This window comes from Microcebus murinus, chromosome 11 (assembly GCF_040939455.1).
Source record: "Microcebus murinus isolate Inina chromosome 11, M.murinus_Inina_mat1.0, whole genome shotgun sequence".
Taxonomy (NCBI): Eukaryota; Metazoa; Chordata; class Mammalia; order Primates; family Cheirogaleidae; genus Microcebus; species Microcebus murinus.
Genome location: NC_134114.1, coordinates 48,295,528 through 48,311,595, shown reverse-complemented (window position 1 = coordinate 48,311,595; position 16,068 = coordinate 48,295,528). Strand labels below are relative to the sequence as shown.

Below are 16,068 nucleotides of genomic sequence, written 5' to 3'. Positions count from 1 at the left end.
TTTTATAGCTAAAGTGAGGATTTAATCAAAACTGCTTTAAGATTATTTCAGGCTGTACTGCTTGTGCTCTGGAGCATAGAACCCTGGGTGTGATCACCCGTGCCATGACAGAGCAGCACAGTGGGGAGGAGCCTGCCCCCACTTGAGCTGGCAGAGACAGAATCCCAAGGCCAGGCGCTGGGCAAGCTACTTCTCTCTGAAGCACGGACCTCAGAGGTGAAGAGGATACAGAAAGATGAATGTGAAAAGCTGGCACCAATATGTGCTCAATAACCAGTAATATTGATAACTGTCACCTCCGTCGTAGGCTTATAGCCCAAGTCTCCCCTCCCTCAGCCTGGTGACGGGTACAGCTTGCGGTTTTCCCCTTACCTGGCCCCTCGAGTGGCACATCCCAGGCCCTTTTACCCCCTTCTCTACACCAAAGAACATAGAAAACAAAAACAGTATTTATTATTCTTTGCACTGTCTGAAGAATATGGAAGGCCGCTTCCCTGGCATCCTAACATCTAACTATAGATTGAGTCAGATCCCCGAGAGAGCTACAATCCTGGAGCACAATGGACTGGGGCCTGTTTAACTGATTTTGCTGGCATTCATGTTGGATTATGCCACCCAGAATGCATTCTTCCATTTAATGATAACATAAGAAATGGCCCTATAAATCCTGTTGCTCTGCTTTATAAACATGCAAGGCAATGGGCCTATATCACCCAGTGCCCTCCTTATCAAGACACATCTCTTTTTATAGAGATTTATTAAGAAGCTGTGTGCCTGGCATCACTCTGGGCACAGTAGTGGGCAAAATGGCAATGAACAAAACAGACAAAAATCCCTGCCCACTGGGAGCTTCATTGGAGTTGGGGAGACACACACCTGGAGAAAATCCTTTCAGTTCTGTTCACTATAATTGGTTGTACTACTGCTGGGTTATGGTCTGTTTTCATCCTGGGAACCCCGTGAACCACTTACCTAGTCATGTTTCTCTACCTACTTCAGTGGCTAGAAATCTCCAAAGTTTGCAGCTCGTCACCAGCAAGTGCGGCAAGTCCCATCTCTAATAGAGACCTCATGGACCTACCTGCTGTACTAACCTTTGTCCAGATTTCACCTTACCCTCTAAATCAGTGGTTCTCAACTTGTGGCAATTTTTGCCCCCCTCATTACCCTCCTCCTCAAACCAGGGACATGTGGCAATGCCTGGAACCATTTTTGTTTGTTACAACTTCGGATGGGGGTTGCTGCTAGTATCTACTGCCTAGAGGCCAGGAATGCTACTAAATAGCCTACAATGCACAGGACAGCCACCCACATCAAAGAATTACCCAGCCCAAAACATCACTAATGCCAGTGTTAAGAACCCCAGCTTTGGCTGGGCATGGTAGCTCACGCCTGTAATCCTAGCACTCTGGGAGGCTGAGGCAGGAGGATCACTTGAGGTCAGAAATTCGAGACCAGCCTCAGCAAGAGCAAGACCTTCTCTCTACTAAAATAGAAAGAAATTAACTGGACAACCAAAAACAGAAAAAATCAGCTGGGCATGGTGGTGCATGCCTGTAGTCCCAGCTACTTGGGAGGCTGAGGCAGGAGGATCACTTGAGCCCAGCAGTTTGAGGTTGCTGTGAGCTAGGCTGATGCCATAGCTCTCTAACCTGGGCAAAAGAGTGAAACTCTGTCTCAAAAAAATAAAATAAATTAAGACTAAAGAACCTTGGCTTTATGCTTACTTTCCTTTTTGTCTATCTTCACCTGTTTCTAAGTTATTCACCTTGCTGACTTACGTGTTGTCATAGGTCATCTTAAGGCCTTTTAAGAACAAGAAGAGAGACAGGGAAAGAGCATAGATAGAATCTTAGCAAAAATTCTGTCAACAAGAGTTGGTAAAAAAATAATTTCCTGAGCAACATTAATTTACCCAAACCATTGTGCTGTTTATCACAATTCACTTTCTCAATGAATGTCCGTGTTGTAAAAAATACATCAATAGAAGGCATTTACACTGGAAAATATACTAGCTACCAACATCATTTTCCATCTTTGGTTTGGTAATTAATTCTTTGAATCACAAACTTCAATTAGCAATATAAAAAGTGTTTCAGAAACATCCTAAAATACATTATTAGATCAAACTACAGTGAAATTCACCTAAACAGAGCGGTACTACTATATCCATTTCTTGAGAGAATTGATTTTCTTTGTTCCTTTCCAAGAGAAATATGTAAATTAGCACTTTGATACCACTATCTCACTTGTCTGTCAACTCAACTTCAAGAAAGTCAATTCCTTTGCTTATAAACATCTCTACAAACACACACACACACACACACACACACACACACGTCCACCATCAGCAATATCATCACAGCCCCAAGGACAGAGCACCATGCAGCACAAATTTAATTGCAACCGAATGTAACATGTGCATTAAGCAGTAAATTCAATAGTCTGAAGATGTAAAACAATCAAGCTAGTATCACTTTACAGTTTTTAAAAACAGCATTTATGTAAGTTTTCAGATAATGAATCACTTCTCAAAGTTTAGAAACAATGACACTTAGAAAACACAGGGAATATACTAATTTGACTTTGCATATGTATCACCTGTTTTCCTGTCCCTTTAATATTCTAGATGTTTCTCTGACCTTTATTTAGGGATCTGATCTGTGCCTGAAGTTGTTTACTTATCTGAAGTCATTAAATTCCCCCGATACCATCATGTCCCCATCAGCAACATAACTAAAGATTCTGACTGTGGTTAATGAGCAAGAAGAGAATACACTTCTCAGCCGTCATCTTCCCTCCATTCAAAGTCAGAAGGGAATATTCCCACACAACACCACGGAACCTACGTCATGTGCCCACTTTTCCCACGGGCGGAGTAGACTACAGTTAGGCAGTATTATTATTCCTGTTTTACCAACGAGGAAACAGATTCAGAAATATTAATCCTTCAAAGGATTAATAGTTTAGCTCATTAGAAGGCACCATGAGGAATCAAGCCTGAGATTCCAAACTCCAAAGCCCACATTCCCTTCACTGTTCCAAAGTATCTCCCAGAGAGGGCTCATGGTGGCAAAGCTCCCAAAGCCCTGGAAAGTGAACCTTAACTTCCCCCGATTCTTAGACTCTGGTGTCAGCCAACCCAAATGGTCCAGTTCAATCCTAATTGGCAGCTTACACAAGCTGTTTCTAGGGCTTCTATAGTTAACATCTTTAAGTGAGAATTAGAGGATCACAAACTATTAGCAGTGGAAAGGACAAAAAAAAAAATCATCTGTAGTTTAATGTCCTGGTTTTATTGGAAGACTGAGGTCCAGATGGGTCAAGCCAACTGCTAAGGTTTACAAAGATATGCAATAGCTGGTGCACAAATGCAACCAGAACCCAAATGCCTGACCTACAATCCACTGCTCACCACACTGTGTTCTCCAAACCACTATGCTTCCTGCAACCCCACTGTACTCTCCTCACTCTAGTATATCCATCTTATATGATTTCCTCTGCTTGCCAATTCATACATGCTGTATCAACCCACAGTTGTTTTACAAAAATGTTTTAGACAAATACCCACTAACGGATCCAACACTCCGCTAAGGGCTGTAGCTAGAGAACAGAAAGGATGCGGTCGTCTTCCTCAGGGCACTTCTATTCCAGCCCACAGACACAAAACCTCAACCACAAAACACCATGGCAAACGTGGGCATAGAGTTAGCTACAAGGGACTACACAGCTTTCAGCAGAGCTGTGGTCCAGCACCTAATTCATTCTCATGCTTGCTGCTGGCTAAGCAATGCTGCTGTCACTTAACGCCTGGACTTTTGGGTCGACTCGGATTATAGTCTTCTCAGGTACCCAGAAGCCAGTCCAGGAAGGGGCATAGAGTGGTATCTAAGCACATGCTACTTCCCCCTCTGACTTGGGGCTTTTCAAACCCTTCACCATGTTGTAAGAGGCAAAAGAGACAAAATAGAGTCTGCCCCAGCCCCTTGGCACCACACATCATGACAGGCCCGTGAGACCCTAAACACCTGTCCTTCTCTAGGCACCAACCGCTCCTCCCTGCGGGCCCTGTGTTCCAGGAGTCACGCAGCGCATTATAGCCGCCTCCTGAAGCAACCAGAAAATAGGGGCAGGGAAGGCAGTGGTTTGAGACAAGCCCGCAGCTGGGTGGGACTGCATTCAGCCACTAAGCCATAGAAAGGTGAGCAAATTTTAAATGAGGACAATTATATCCTCCTCACAGGACTCTTGCCAATTAAATGATCAATATAAAGCTCCTGGCATCATATCTGGCACCTAGAGGGCACATAAACATTTATTCCCTTCCCTTCCCCTTCCCTGCCATTTCTTAGCCTAGTACATTTTGTCAGAACCAGGAAAGAAAATAATCAATCGTTAGAACTTCTGTTCAATAACATCCATCAAAGCTAAAAATAAACTTTATACAAGTTTCCGGAAAAAAAAACAAACTTCAAAATAAACCCTTCTTACTGTTAGACAGGGATCAAATCTGCAGGTGGCAGATACAGGCCAGGAGGGTGGTACCCAGGGGTGGAGAAGCCAGGGATCAAACAGGGGAAGGGGCATCAGGAAAACACAGAACCCCTAACAATCACATATATCAGTCATCTGGTAACATCCTAAATACCCTCCCCCCTCCACCAGGCCAATAAAAGGGAACCACCTGGGAGTTCTTAACGACATTCTCCATTCGTGGAGACTGACCCATTCCTCTCTCAGGACATATTTTTCACTTTGTGTAGCTGTTTTCTTTTCTACAATGAAAGCTGTTTGTGTGGAATTGCTTCCTGTTTTGGTCATTACATTGCACCAACCCTGCTTGCGATTCTTCCAAGCAAGGAGCCAAAGAACCAGGACATTTCTCTTTCAAAAACCCAACCCTGGCATTATGAAATAATGTTTCAGCTCTTTAACTGAACAAATACCAAAAATTAATATTCATTTCATGACTTCACATTAAGAGGGAAAACGAGCTGTTTGAGCAAGTCCACGGTGGATAGCTCGGACCCGAGAGGCAAAATCAATGTTCTTAAGAAAAGTGTTCTTAAGAGTTGCAAATCCTTAGCAGCTCAGGGGCCTCACCTGGTTAAAATGGAAATAATTTAGAAAGATGCACAAAGACAACCCCTGAGAAGCTGGCAAATGTTAGAGGGTGAAACGGCCCTGGGGGCTGGAAAGGTGGCACGTGGGACATTCTAATGGGTTTTAATCAGCTTTACTTCTTCTTAAAGTGGGGAAATAACCAGAAAACATGAAGGGAATGGAGAAGAACAGGAAGGGAAGGGACCGAGGGAGAAGGGAAAGGGAGAGGTAGGGGGAGAAAGTAACTGAGCAAGATGTTCAGGAGCCCCAGCACCTGCTTGGCTCCCGGCTTTTGGGACCCTGGAGCCCTTCCCGACTCCAGGGTGTGCCCCACTGCAGAACCAAAGACCCATCTCTCTCTCTCTCTCTCAGCCACAATACACAAGTAATTTTAATAACCAAATAACATTATTAAATAGTTGTAAATACACTCCATAATACATTTTAAATTCCAAGACCTTGGGCGCCAGCCACTCCCAGTCTCAGTGGCAGATGCATCTTTCCCCCAAACCCATCTGGCAGGTCCCACCCTATTGCACCCTGCCCCCACCCCAGGTTTTCCTGGGCTGAGTCTCTGCTTCTCAATTACCAGTGTACCTGTCCTGTGTCCCCAGGACTCAAAGCCTGGGGGCTGCTGTGTGCCCAGATTCTTACACTCGCTCCTGCCTCTGAACCACAAACTGCTGGGGACTAGACCTGCATGCAGCACCAGCCTGTGCCACCAGCCTGCCCAGAGCACTGCCAAACGTCTGCCCTGCCTCTGCTGCAGGCGCAGCCTGGATTGGGGGCTTACTTTAAAAGTGGGTAATGTGATCCAGCAATCCCACCACTGGGCATCTACCCAAAAGAACAAATGACACTCTACGAAAAAGACACCTGTACTAGAATGTTTACAGCAGCACAATTCACAATTGCAAAGCTGTGGAAACAACCCAAGTGCCCCATCAATACATGAGTGGATTAATAAAATGTGGCATATGTATACCACGGAGTACTATTCAGCTCTAAGAAACAATGGCGATATAGCACCTCTTGTATTTTCTTGGATAGAGCTGGAACCCATTCTACCTAGTGAAGTATCTCAAGAATGGAAAAACAAGCACCACGTGTACTCACCAGCAATTGGTATTAACTGATCAACACCTAAGTGGACATATAGGAGTAACATTTATCACATGTCGGGCAGGTGGGAGGGGGGAGGTGGGGATGGGTATATACATACATGAGTGAGTGAGATGTGCACCATCTGGGGGATGGCCACGCTTGAAGCTCTGACTCAAGGGGTGAGTGGGGGCAAGGGCAATATATGTAACCTTAACATTTGTACCCCCATAACATGCTGAAATAAAATAAATAAATCAATAAAAGTGAGTAAAGGCACTGGCACCCCAGCTTTCCTTTCTCTGGTTCACACCAGCTCAGGGCTGAACCCCAAGTCTTCCTCCACCACCTGGACTCCCAGTTCCCCAAGAGTCAGGCCAAGCCTAACCTGCCAACCCCCCAAGTGAACATGAACTAGAGAAACAAGGGAAGGAGACTATGACAGGAAGACATGTAAGAGGAGGAAGAGAAGATGTGCAAATGCACTAAGGAAAACAGAAGAAAAAGGAGAATAATTACTAGTTTGGTAAATTCTGCAGAAAAATAAATCCACTTAAACTTGTCTTCCTAGTCCATTAATGCTATTCACCTGGGTTATGAGCATGTGAGCAACCTGATCACACTGTCCTCTGAAATTCTAATTAGCTGATGATCACTCAGACCTCTTGACATGTGTTTACTCACATATGTTTATTCACACGTGAAGATCTGCCTCCAAACAGCCTGGCCCCTCTGCTTGCCAGGAAGAGAACTCTCCTCTAGGTTTCAAAGGCATAGGGAGCACCAAGATGTTCCTTGCATCCACATGCAATCAGGAGAGAAGAGTTTGCCTCTGGGTACAGGACCATAACTCCACTAAGAGAGAAGCCACTGTGTAGTAAAAACAGAAAATAACTCACTGTCAAGAGTCCCTTGCGTCTTCAAGGCAGCCCCCGAGGATTGCACAGAGCTGCATAAGCAAGCCCAACACAGCAGCCGGAGCAGAGCTGAAGGGCTTTGAGAGTTGTATCACATTCTCCTTTTTTAAAAAAAACTACATCTATAAACAATTATTCTAAAATTATTAAAATTATACATAATCTTAGCCAATAAGAGCAGCAATTCTGTTTCCCTTCCCTACAAAGGGCAAAAACAAAAAAACACCAATACACAACCCCAAGGAACAGCAGAACAGGCCAGAGTGCTAGCCAGTCCCTACCTTGGAAGCCGCGAACACACTGGCATCTGACGAACTCTGAAAATAGACCAGGGCAGACCAACCCGGAAAGCAACTATATAGTCAACATCTGACCCAGCTCCGTCTCCCACGCGCTTCCAGGTCTTTATTTTCCCGTTCCTGCCTGCGCCTCGCTGGTGAAGGGCTCTGCACTGCAGACACGTGGATCGAGGGGCTGGAACCAGGACACAGGCTAAGGGGCGTTGAGCTCAAAACCTGCCTGGGAACAGAGCGCTCCCCACTGCAGGTACAGATAGGCACCCTTTCAATAAATCCAGGACTCGAGTATTACATATGAAAGCCTGAACTTCCAGTAGATCAACTAGATTTCCTCTCCTCATGTGAGGATTTGAGACAATGGATTCTTCTGGCATGTGTTTAAAGATTAACAAAAATCAGTCCATGGCATATAAAAGAAGAGCTCTGAGTTATGAGGCCACGCCCATTTGGCTGGTCTGGCCAGCGAAGCGCACACATCCCCTGTCCTAGTGGAAGCCACGCTGCCTCCTCACCAGGGCTCTGGATTTCTTCTTCCTCCAATTCTACATACTCCTCTAACCCTAAAGGGCAAGGTCATCCACGCACTACTGACTGGCCCATTCCCACCAAATGCAAACCACTACAGCTGCTGAAGGTCCATTCCCACCAAATGCAAACCACTATAGCTGCTAAAGGTCCATTCCTGGCCTTCACCATTGATATTCCAGGGACAGACCAACTATAGCCTGTGCACCAAATAAAATTTTATTGGACCATAGCCATGCACATTCATTTACTGTCTGCACTTTGCCTCAAATAGCAGAGTTGTGCAGTTGCCACTAAGATCGTATAGCCCCCCAAGGCCTAAAATATTTACTATCTGCCCCTTTATCAAGTTTGTGGGTGCCTGATTTATTCAATACATTCGCTGAGCGTCTAGTATGAGCCACTGTGGTTTGGGCACTGTGGGGACGGCAGTGGCCAGAACAAAGTCCCTTTCTTCAGGTAGTAACGAGGGCTATGAAGAAGAAAACAGGATATGGACAGAGAATAAGGGCCACTCTATTATATGGGTGATTAAAGAAAATGGCTTTTAGGGGGATCATTTGAACAGAGAGCCAAAGGAAGGAAGTGGGTAGGCCACACAGGGAGAAGAGGCTTCCAGGCCAAGGGAATAGCATGTATCAAGGCCCTGAAGTGAGAGTGAGTTCAGGAGGTTTGAGAAAAAGCAAACAAGGTGGCTGGGCAATGTCCCTTTAATCCATGGTCACAACCCACCAGCCCTTCCCCAACCAGGACAGGCACCATCCTACGCTTTCTGTGCATGATCTCATTTAATCTTTAAATGCTATTATTCATACCCCCATTTCACAGATAAAGAAATTGAGGCTCAGGGAGCTTAAATGACTTACCCAAGGTATCAGTGCTAGTGATCGATATGGACGGAGACCCGTGGCTAGCTGTCAGGCTCTTCCGGTACTGGTTCCCAGTCCATATTCGGCAGGGAGCACCAGCACCCAGTCACAGACCAACAGCACCACGCGACTGCTGTAACCGGGCCACGCTGGACGGGGGAAGAGGCTTCACTGGGCCTGCTTCCATTTCCACTCTCCACTTTTGGACCATGTTCTCACTGAACTTCTCTACTTCCTCCACCGCTAACGTTATATAAGACTGCCTCCAAAACAAACAGCCAAGCTATGGAAATCTAATGCAAGAGAAGAAAGGAGAAAGGGAACGAACACTTGCAGAAGGCCTTCTATGAGCCAAGCACAGAGGTGATAAGCACTCTGTGGACTTGACTTCTGGGAGATGACAGTTAATGAAACTATTGAAGTAGAAATAAATACACAGTATCTTCCATCTGGACGTCTGCATTCCACAATGCAGGAACTGTTGGAAGAGCCCCCACGGCAGGCACGATTTAAACTGAAGAGACAGCACACGTTCTACTGCACTGTGTTCCTCAAGATCAATTGCCATCCAATATTCTGAGCCAAGATACACAGCCACATCCTCCTCTCTGGTACCTCAGAGCGTGTCTTCCGATTACTCAACCCTCCTGCTCTCTCTCTTTTAAGAGTTCTCATCAGCCTCTCATGCTTGCCTCACAAGTGGAAAGATGGTGTCCATGGCACCACTGTTTCGTCCAAACGCAGCCAGCTACCCACAGACCCCCATCGCCCCCCGGCCTGGAGCCCTCAGGCAGGTGGGACTCCTGGCGACTTATCACTACTTCCCAGGGTTCCCGAGACAGACGTGCAGATTAATTCCCCTGTGTAGCCCTAAACATAAGATACTAAGATACCTAATAACCATTCACAACAAAGTTCCGCAGCAAAAGGCACTGGAGAGCAAGGAGCATCCCTCAATAAACGCTACCTACAAAAACAGGATGGAAAAAAATGGCAAGACTGATGGAACACAACACCATGCTCAGTGGGGAAATAATGAGCATAATGCTCTGCCGATTCTTCTATGTTAGCATTTACCCGGGAAAACATAATCTCATTCTTCATTAATACATTGCTGCCCCCCCTGAATCCTAATCCCTTATCTGCGGCCCCCAACACTTAACAAAAGGCTTCACACAGTCAACATTTAGTATATGTGTCACATGAATAAACATCTACTCAGACTTGAGGGTATTATTAGATGACAGCTTCCCCCAGGGAGTTAAGAGATGCACCGTTGAGGGGGAGTGAAAAGCCTGAAATAAAGTCAAAAGCTTCTGTATATGTGAAATGAGAGGACTAGTCAAAAAATCCCTCAGAGCAAGGACAGTAAAAATCCCAGGCACTCTCTGCCACCTATCACTAACCCTCTGTGATTGTCGCAGGCCCACGTTACTCCTCTTCTCTTTTCCTCCCAAGAATTCCTGCCCCGGGGGGTCTAGAGCTCAAGGGAAATAAACAGGAATGACTGCTGCCCCCACAACCAAAGAAAGATATGGCTAAACAAGTGAGTGTCCTCCGGGGAGGGAGAAGAAAATAGCAGATTTATCTAGAAGCATAAAATAACTTTACATTTTATGTTACATAAATGATATTTCACTAAAGATGAGAACTATGTGCCATTTCCCCCAGTGAATGAGAGTATAGGAAAGAGCAGGAAAGTCAACTCTGAGAATAATTTTTGAGAAATTAGAAATGGTTATTACACAAACACTATAAATTGCTATTAAGTGATAGCAATTTTTACTTGATAATAAAGCATACTTTGTTACTGTAGCTAAGTACAGCCAAGAAAAAAAAAAGATCTATAGGAAAATGACAACGAAGGTATTAACAATTTAAGACTTCAATAACTGATCGAAAAGAGGTAAGTTATCTACCTAAACTTTTAAAGAGTCTTATGATTCAGTCTTACGTAGTCATAATACCTCCTAACCAAAATTTAATCACTCAACAATGGTACTTAATCAAGTTATAAATAAAAGCTCAAAGAAGTTAGACGAAAGGGATCTATGAACAGCCTAAGAGTGTGATGTGGCTCACGGTGGGAAAGGCTTCATGGTAACTAAGTGTTCAGAACAATCAAAACCTGAGGAAGGAGACCAGTGTCACAGCAGTCTCAACCTGGAGGACATTACGACTGCCAACGCTGGCCTCATTAAGTACTTTTAGAATACAGACCCCCTCCACTCTTTACCCCCACCTGCTGTATCCCCTGCCCCGTACCTATCACCGAACACACTGCGCACTTTACCGTTGTGTCCCTCCACCCTTAGGGTATCAAGTAGGTGGAGATTTGGGTCTGCTTTGTTCCCTAGAGGTTAGAACAGTCCCTGGCACATAGTAGATGTGGAAGTCATTAGTGCCGAATAGACTATTTTGGATTTTCTACCTTGTGGGCACACAATAATATTTGTACTCTGTGTCCTCTTTGTGTTTGGATAAGGCCCCAAGACAAGGTCTGATCAGTGAACATAATTAAAAGTGGGCTGTCTCTCATCCACGCTAAAGCACTTACTTGTGGGGCAGACCCTCTCGAGCGCTCTTACCAGCTCTGCTCCAGCGACCGCCTGCTTCCTGTGGGAGCTGCTTGGCCAGCCTGTCCCAGGGTGAGGACAACAAGCAAAGGCCCAGCCAACCCACAACACACATAAAGCACAAGCAAGAAATAAACCTCTGTGTGCTTTAAGCCACTGAGGATGAAGGCTGCAACCCCGCTTCCTGACAGGGTAGGGGCTCAGTAAAATCTGTGGTTGACCGCGCCAGCTCTCCTCACAGAGCTCTCACAGCACGCGGAGTTCTGAGGGACCTGTTCACTCACAATGCGCCCTGTTCTAGTTTAGAACAATTCTCAGGTCCTTCCTAGTACCAAGTCAAAAGCCATGTTCTTAAAGAAAGTAAATGGCAGGACAGGGAGCAGGCAGAACTTAAAAAAAAAAAAAATCAGCTTCACTCCCTTCTTTCCACGTCTGCCTCAAGCAGTCCTGAAGAATTCTTTGATCAAAGGCAAGCGAGCGACTTAGAAGTTATGCTGGGAGGAGTGATCAATATGGCTTGTCTTGTAGATGGTTTTACTCAAAAGCCTCTAAAGAAGCTTATAGCTCCTTCCAGAAAAGCACAGGGCCTCAAGGATATAATCGCCCCATCAGTATGGACCCTAGACGTGAAGAGCCCAGCAGGAGAAGGCAGAAGGGATCAGTGCGCGGAGGGGTGCTAAGCCAAGAGGCCACTCTCTCCATCCTTCAGGACGGGGGATTCCACAACATGCAGACAAATTCTCTGGTACGCCACTTTCCAAGAGGTGAACCTCAATAACCCTCCCCTCGCATGTGGGCTATACTTAGTGGCTCGCTCATAAGGAACAGAACACAGCATAAATGATGACGTGTGACTTCTGAGGCTTGAAAAGGTATTGTGGCTTCCTCTGTGTATTTTCTCTCTCTGATGCCTCATCTGGGAGAAGCTGTTGCCATGTCATGGGGACACTCAGAGCCCAATGGGGAGGGCCACATGCTGAGGAACTGAGGCTTCCTGATTACAGGCAGCACCAACATGCCAGCAATGAGAGGGAGTCATCTCGGAAGTGGACCCCTCTGGTCCCAGTCAAGCCATCAGATGACTGCAGCCCTGGCTGCACCTTCCTGAATTACTTGGAGCCAGAACTACCTGGCTAAGCTGTTTTTGATTTTTTTTTTTCATAGAAACAGGGGTCTTCCTATGTTGTCCTATGGGCTCAAGTGACCCTCCCACCTCAGTCTCAAGCAAGTATTTGGGACTACAGGGGCATGCCACTGTGCCCTGGGAGATAATTTCTTACCCAGCAAAAGGTAACGAATACATTGAGTGTCCTCTAGCCTGGGTATGTGCATATGTTAAATGAGTGTTGTGTTTATAGTGACTTTATGGAATGGACTACAAAGTGACCCATATGACTCAGATATAACTGAAGGGATGCAAACATGTTTGACCAAGTACAGTATCCCCTGGTCCTTGATCATAGGTTTTCTCATTCATTATATTTAAGTGCACAAGAGTACATCCCTTCATTGCTACCTTGACCTTTTGAAAACAGCCTTCCATCTCTGTCACATGTGGAGACCACCTTCATTCACCTCTTTATCACTCCAACTATGATAGGCCCTTCACTTCGTCATGACTCAAAAAACTCTTGAAGAACTGCAAAACAGCAAAGAAAGGAACAGACCCTTGTATCTGAATGTGGAAGTACATTTATTTGCATTCACTCATACTCTATTTTCCACAAAAGACTTAAAGAACTTAGCAGAGCAGCTCTAGTAGGAATCACTTTCCCCAACACTGACTTGCTGTCATCTTTAGCAGCTGAACAGTTGTTGTTACCTTCCTACCCCTCCTCAGACTTGCATCTGATTCTCTGAGTAATTTATTATTTTATTAAACAGTAATTCAGTGACTGACCCAGAGCAAATACAACACCAGCTGTCTCAGCAGGCTGGGAAACACATATAAGCCAAGGAAGACACACAAAAGTACAAAACACCTTATGCTACGTGGTTGCCAAAGTGTTCGCCATCTCCTGGCATTTTGCATCTTTTGCCTCTTCTCTAGTGGGAGTGTAAGGGGTACAGGGGGATGACCATCAAGCAGTCCATGGTTTAACTTCTGTAACCATGTTTATAGTGTCACTAACCCATCCTAGGTAAGGGCAGGGTGAGAAGAAACAATGGTATGAGGGTAGGGTAGGGTAAGGTTAAAATAAGACAGAGCTAAGGTTCACAGTGGAGTCATCGCCAACAGAAAACAGGATATCTGAAAACCAGCGATGGAAATAGGAAAAATAACTTCTTGAGGTCCCCTGAACCCCATAGCTATTTGTTCCAAGATTAAATGTTGTGTATCACCTTATCTTGTAGCAATAATGGTAAACCTAACATCAGAAGCATAAAAAACAAAGGTCAGCATAGATTCCTTTTGCCTAGATAAAAAGAAAAGCGTTGTGTCACCTATGAAAGAAATGGTTTCCAATTCTTTTCCAAAAGCATTTATTGAGGACTTACTCAGTGTTATAACACTATACTAGTAGTAGGGGTTGGGGGTAGAGAGATAAATCTCAACCTAACTAGTGACTCTTACCCTTTGAGGATCTCAGAACTATCTATGAATCCCATTCCTCTCCCCAGATAAATACATATACAGGGAAAAACAAAATTTTGCCAACAATTTCAGGTTATCCATAAACCGTCAAGGTCCATGGATCCTAGGATAAATGTGTCTTGATCTACTAGGAGCAAAATATACACAGAATTTTATTCATTACATAATATGTAACATTAGATATTAGCCTATCCTCTCTTCTAAGCAGCTGAAAACAACATCTTCAATCTTATCAAATACCAAAGATCATAAAAGACAAAACACATACATTCATGTAAAAGTAACATCTATATAAAAGTAACACTAATATTTCTGGCATCACTTTTCTTGAATAATAAGCAATTAAACTAAAATGAAATTTTTGCATGAGACCTGAATTTGTAAGATCTACATTTTTAGCCTCATCCTTTTACTAAGTATAGTTATTTTGTATGATTAATTCTGAACCTAAAACATTTTCTGTAATTTCAAGAGAGCAAGCTGAGTACTTCTCATTGGTTTCAATAGTTTAATTTTTGGCTATAATACTGGTTGAAAAAAAATCCACTTGAATTTTTCCGATTCAAAAAAAGCTCGGTTTCTCTACATAAACTGTATTTATGCTGTCAAAAAGAAAACATGAATGACAAATGAATTAGGCACTGGGGATTTAAAAAATAAAACCCTCTCTCACAGTTTCTGCAGTGTCTTCTAGGAGACAGGCTCTCAGATACAGGGCAGAGGATATTCTTAAGGGTGAGGTGTCAAATACTAACAGGTGTCAAGTGAAAGAATGGATGAATAACTAGAACCAAAAGTGAAAGATTGATCCTGCACGGGGTGGGGAGAGTCAGAACACATCTAGAAAATAGGAGAGAAAGAAATATGAACTGATGTGTTTTCAGGCTTCTAAGAAATTCAGTTCCTCACTTGCACTAGCCTCATTTTAAGAGCTCAAAGCCACATGTGGATAATGACTACCATATTGGATATTGCAGAAGATAGATCATTTCCACCATCTAAGAAAGTGCTATTGGGCAGCACTATTCTACGAACACAGAAAACAATGAGAAACTACTTAGCTCTGGACAGAAAGTACATAGATTCAGAGACAAATCATTTGTAGCTAAGTTCTTCCATCTATAAAGGAACATAAATTGATGCAAAGGAGGTAGAAAATGGTTAAGATTAAGAATGTTAAATGCAATGGAGAAAAGGCCCACATGACACAGTACAGCTCATGATACATGGGACCACATCTGAGATTCAAGTGGCTCAGGGGCTACCAAACCTGTGGAAGGCCTGTAGATTCTTCTTCCCAGCCAGCCAATCCCATTCTCTGAGTTCCTAACATCCACATATACCCTGCACAGAAGCAAAGTTCTAAAATAATAAGATGGTTTAGCCATCAGGAATTCACTAGGAAAGGCGGGAAGAAAGGAGAAAGGGAGGAATGGAAATACAGATGACTTTATTTGTATGTTTAGCCCAAATTTCCATAGCCACCTATCACAGTCATGCTGTATTTAATCACAAGTATCTGAGAGAAACATGGCACATCATTTCTGTGAGACATAGTTTTGATTTTCATTCAAGTATTATCTTTTCCAGAAACTCATTTCATTACTTGCCTCCTAATTCTTTTGACTCATGACTGGAGATTAGGTCTACTCAAAAACAGGAACTTTCTGGAAAGCCTCAATTGTTCACCTGAAAAATTAAGGAACTGGACACACCACCTGAGTTTGTTTTTCCTTTAGGTTCTCTAAGGTCTATAATCTGACTTGGTGCTCAGAATTCTCTAAACACCCAAAAAAGTTTGTAATCAAGTTGGGGAGTTTTAAAAGACTCACACAGGAATAGGGGAGAATTACAAAACATACAGATAAATACAAGGTAACAGTAACAACTTCTCATAAAAAATGCAAAGGTGACATATTGCAGAGTGAGAAAAGCAATGTTTGAGCCATACTCTTTCTTAAATTTGGTTAAAAAAAAAAAAGGAAGGTGATAGCAATGCTTGGATGACAGGATTGTGTATCAGCCTATTGTCACAAAAGGGCTCATGAAGGAAATAAGCTTTTATTTGAATACTGAAAAAAC

General features: G+C 43.8%; 1 protein-coding gene across 5 annotated transcripts in view; it reads right to left on the bottom strand.

Annotated features, from left to right (window-relative positions):
* Positions 1-16,068, bottom strand: part of MAST4 (microtubule associated serine/threonine kinase family member 4) — a 516,707-nt gene that overhangs the window by 383,970 nt on the left and 116,669 nt on the right. The window contains exon 1 of one of the 5 annotated variants that reach the window (XM_076008065.1): positions 6,889-11,037. The exons of the other annotated variants lie outside the window; for them this stretch is intronic. The gene's annotated coding sequence lies outside the window, so the exon portion shown is untranslated. Of the gene's footprint in view, positions 1-6,888; positions 11,038-16,068 lie in introns of those variants that run through there. 5 annotated transcript variants of the gene reach the window in all.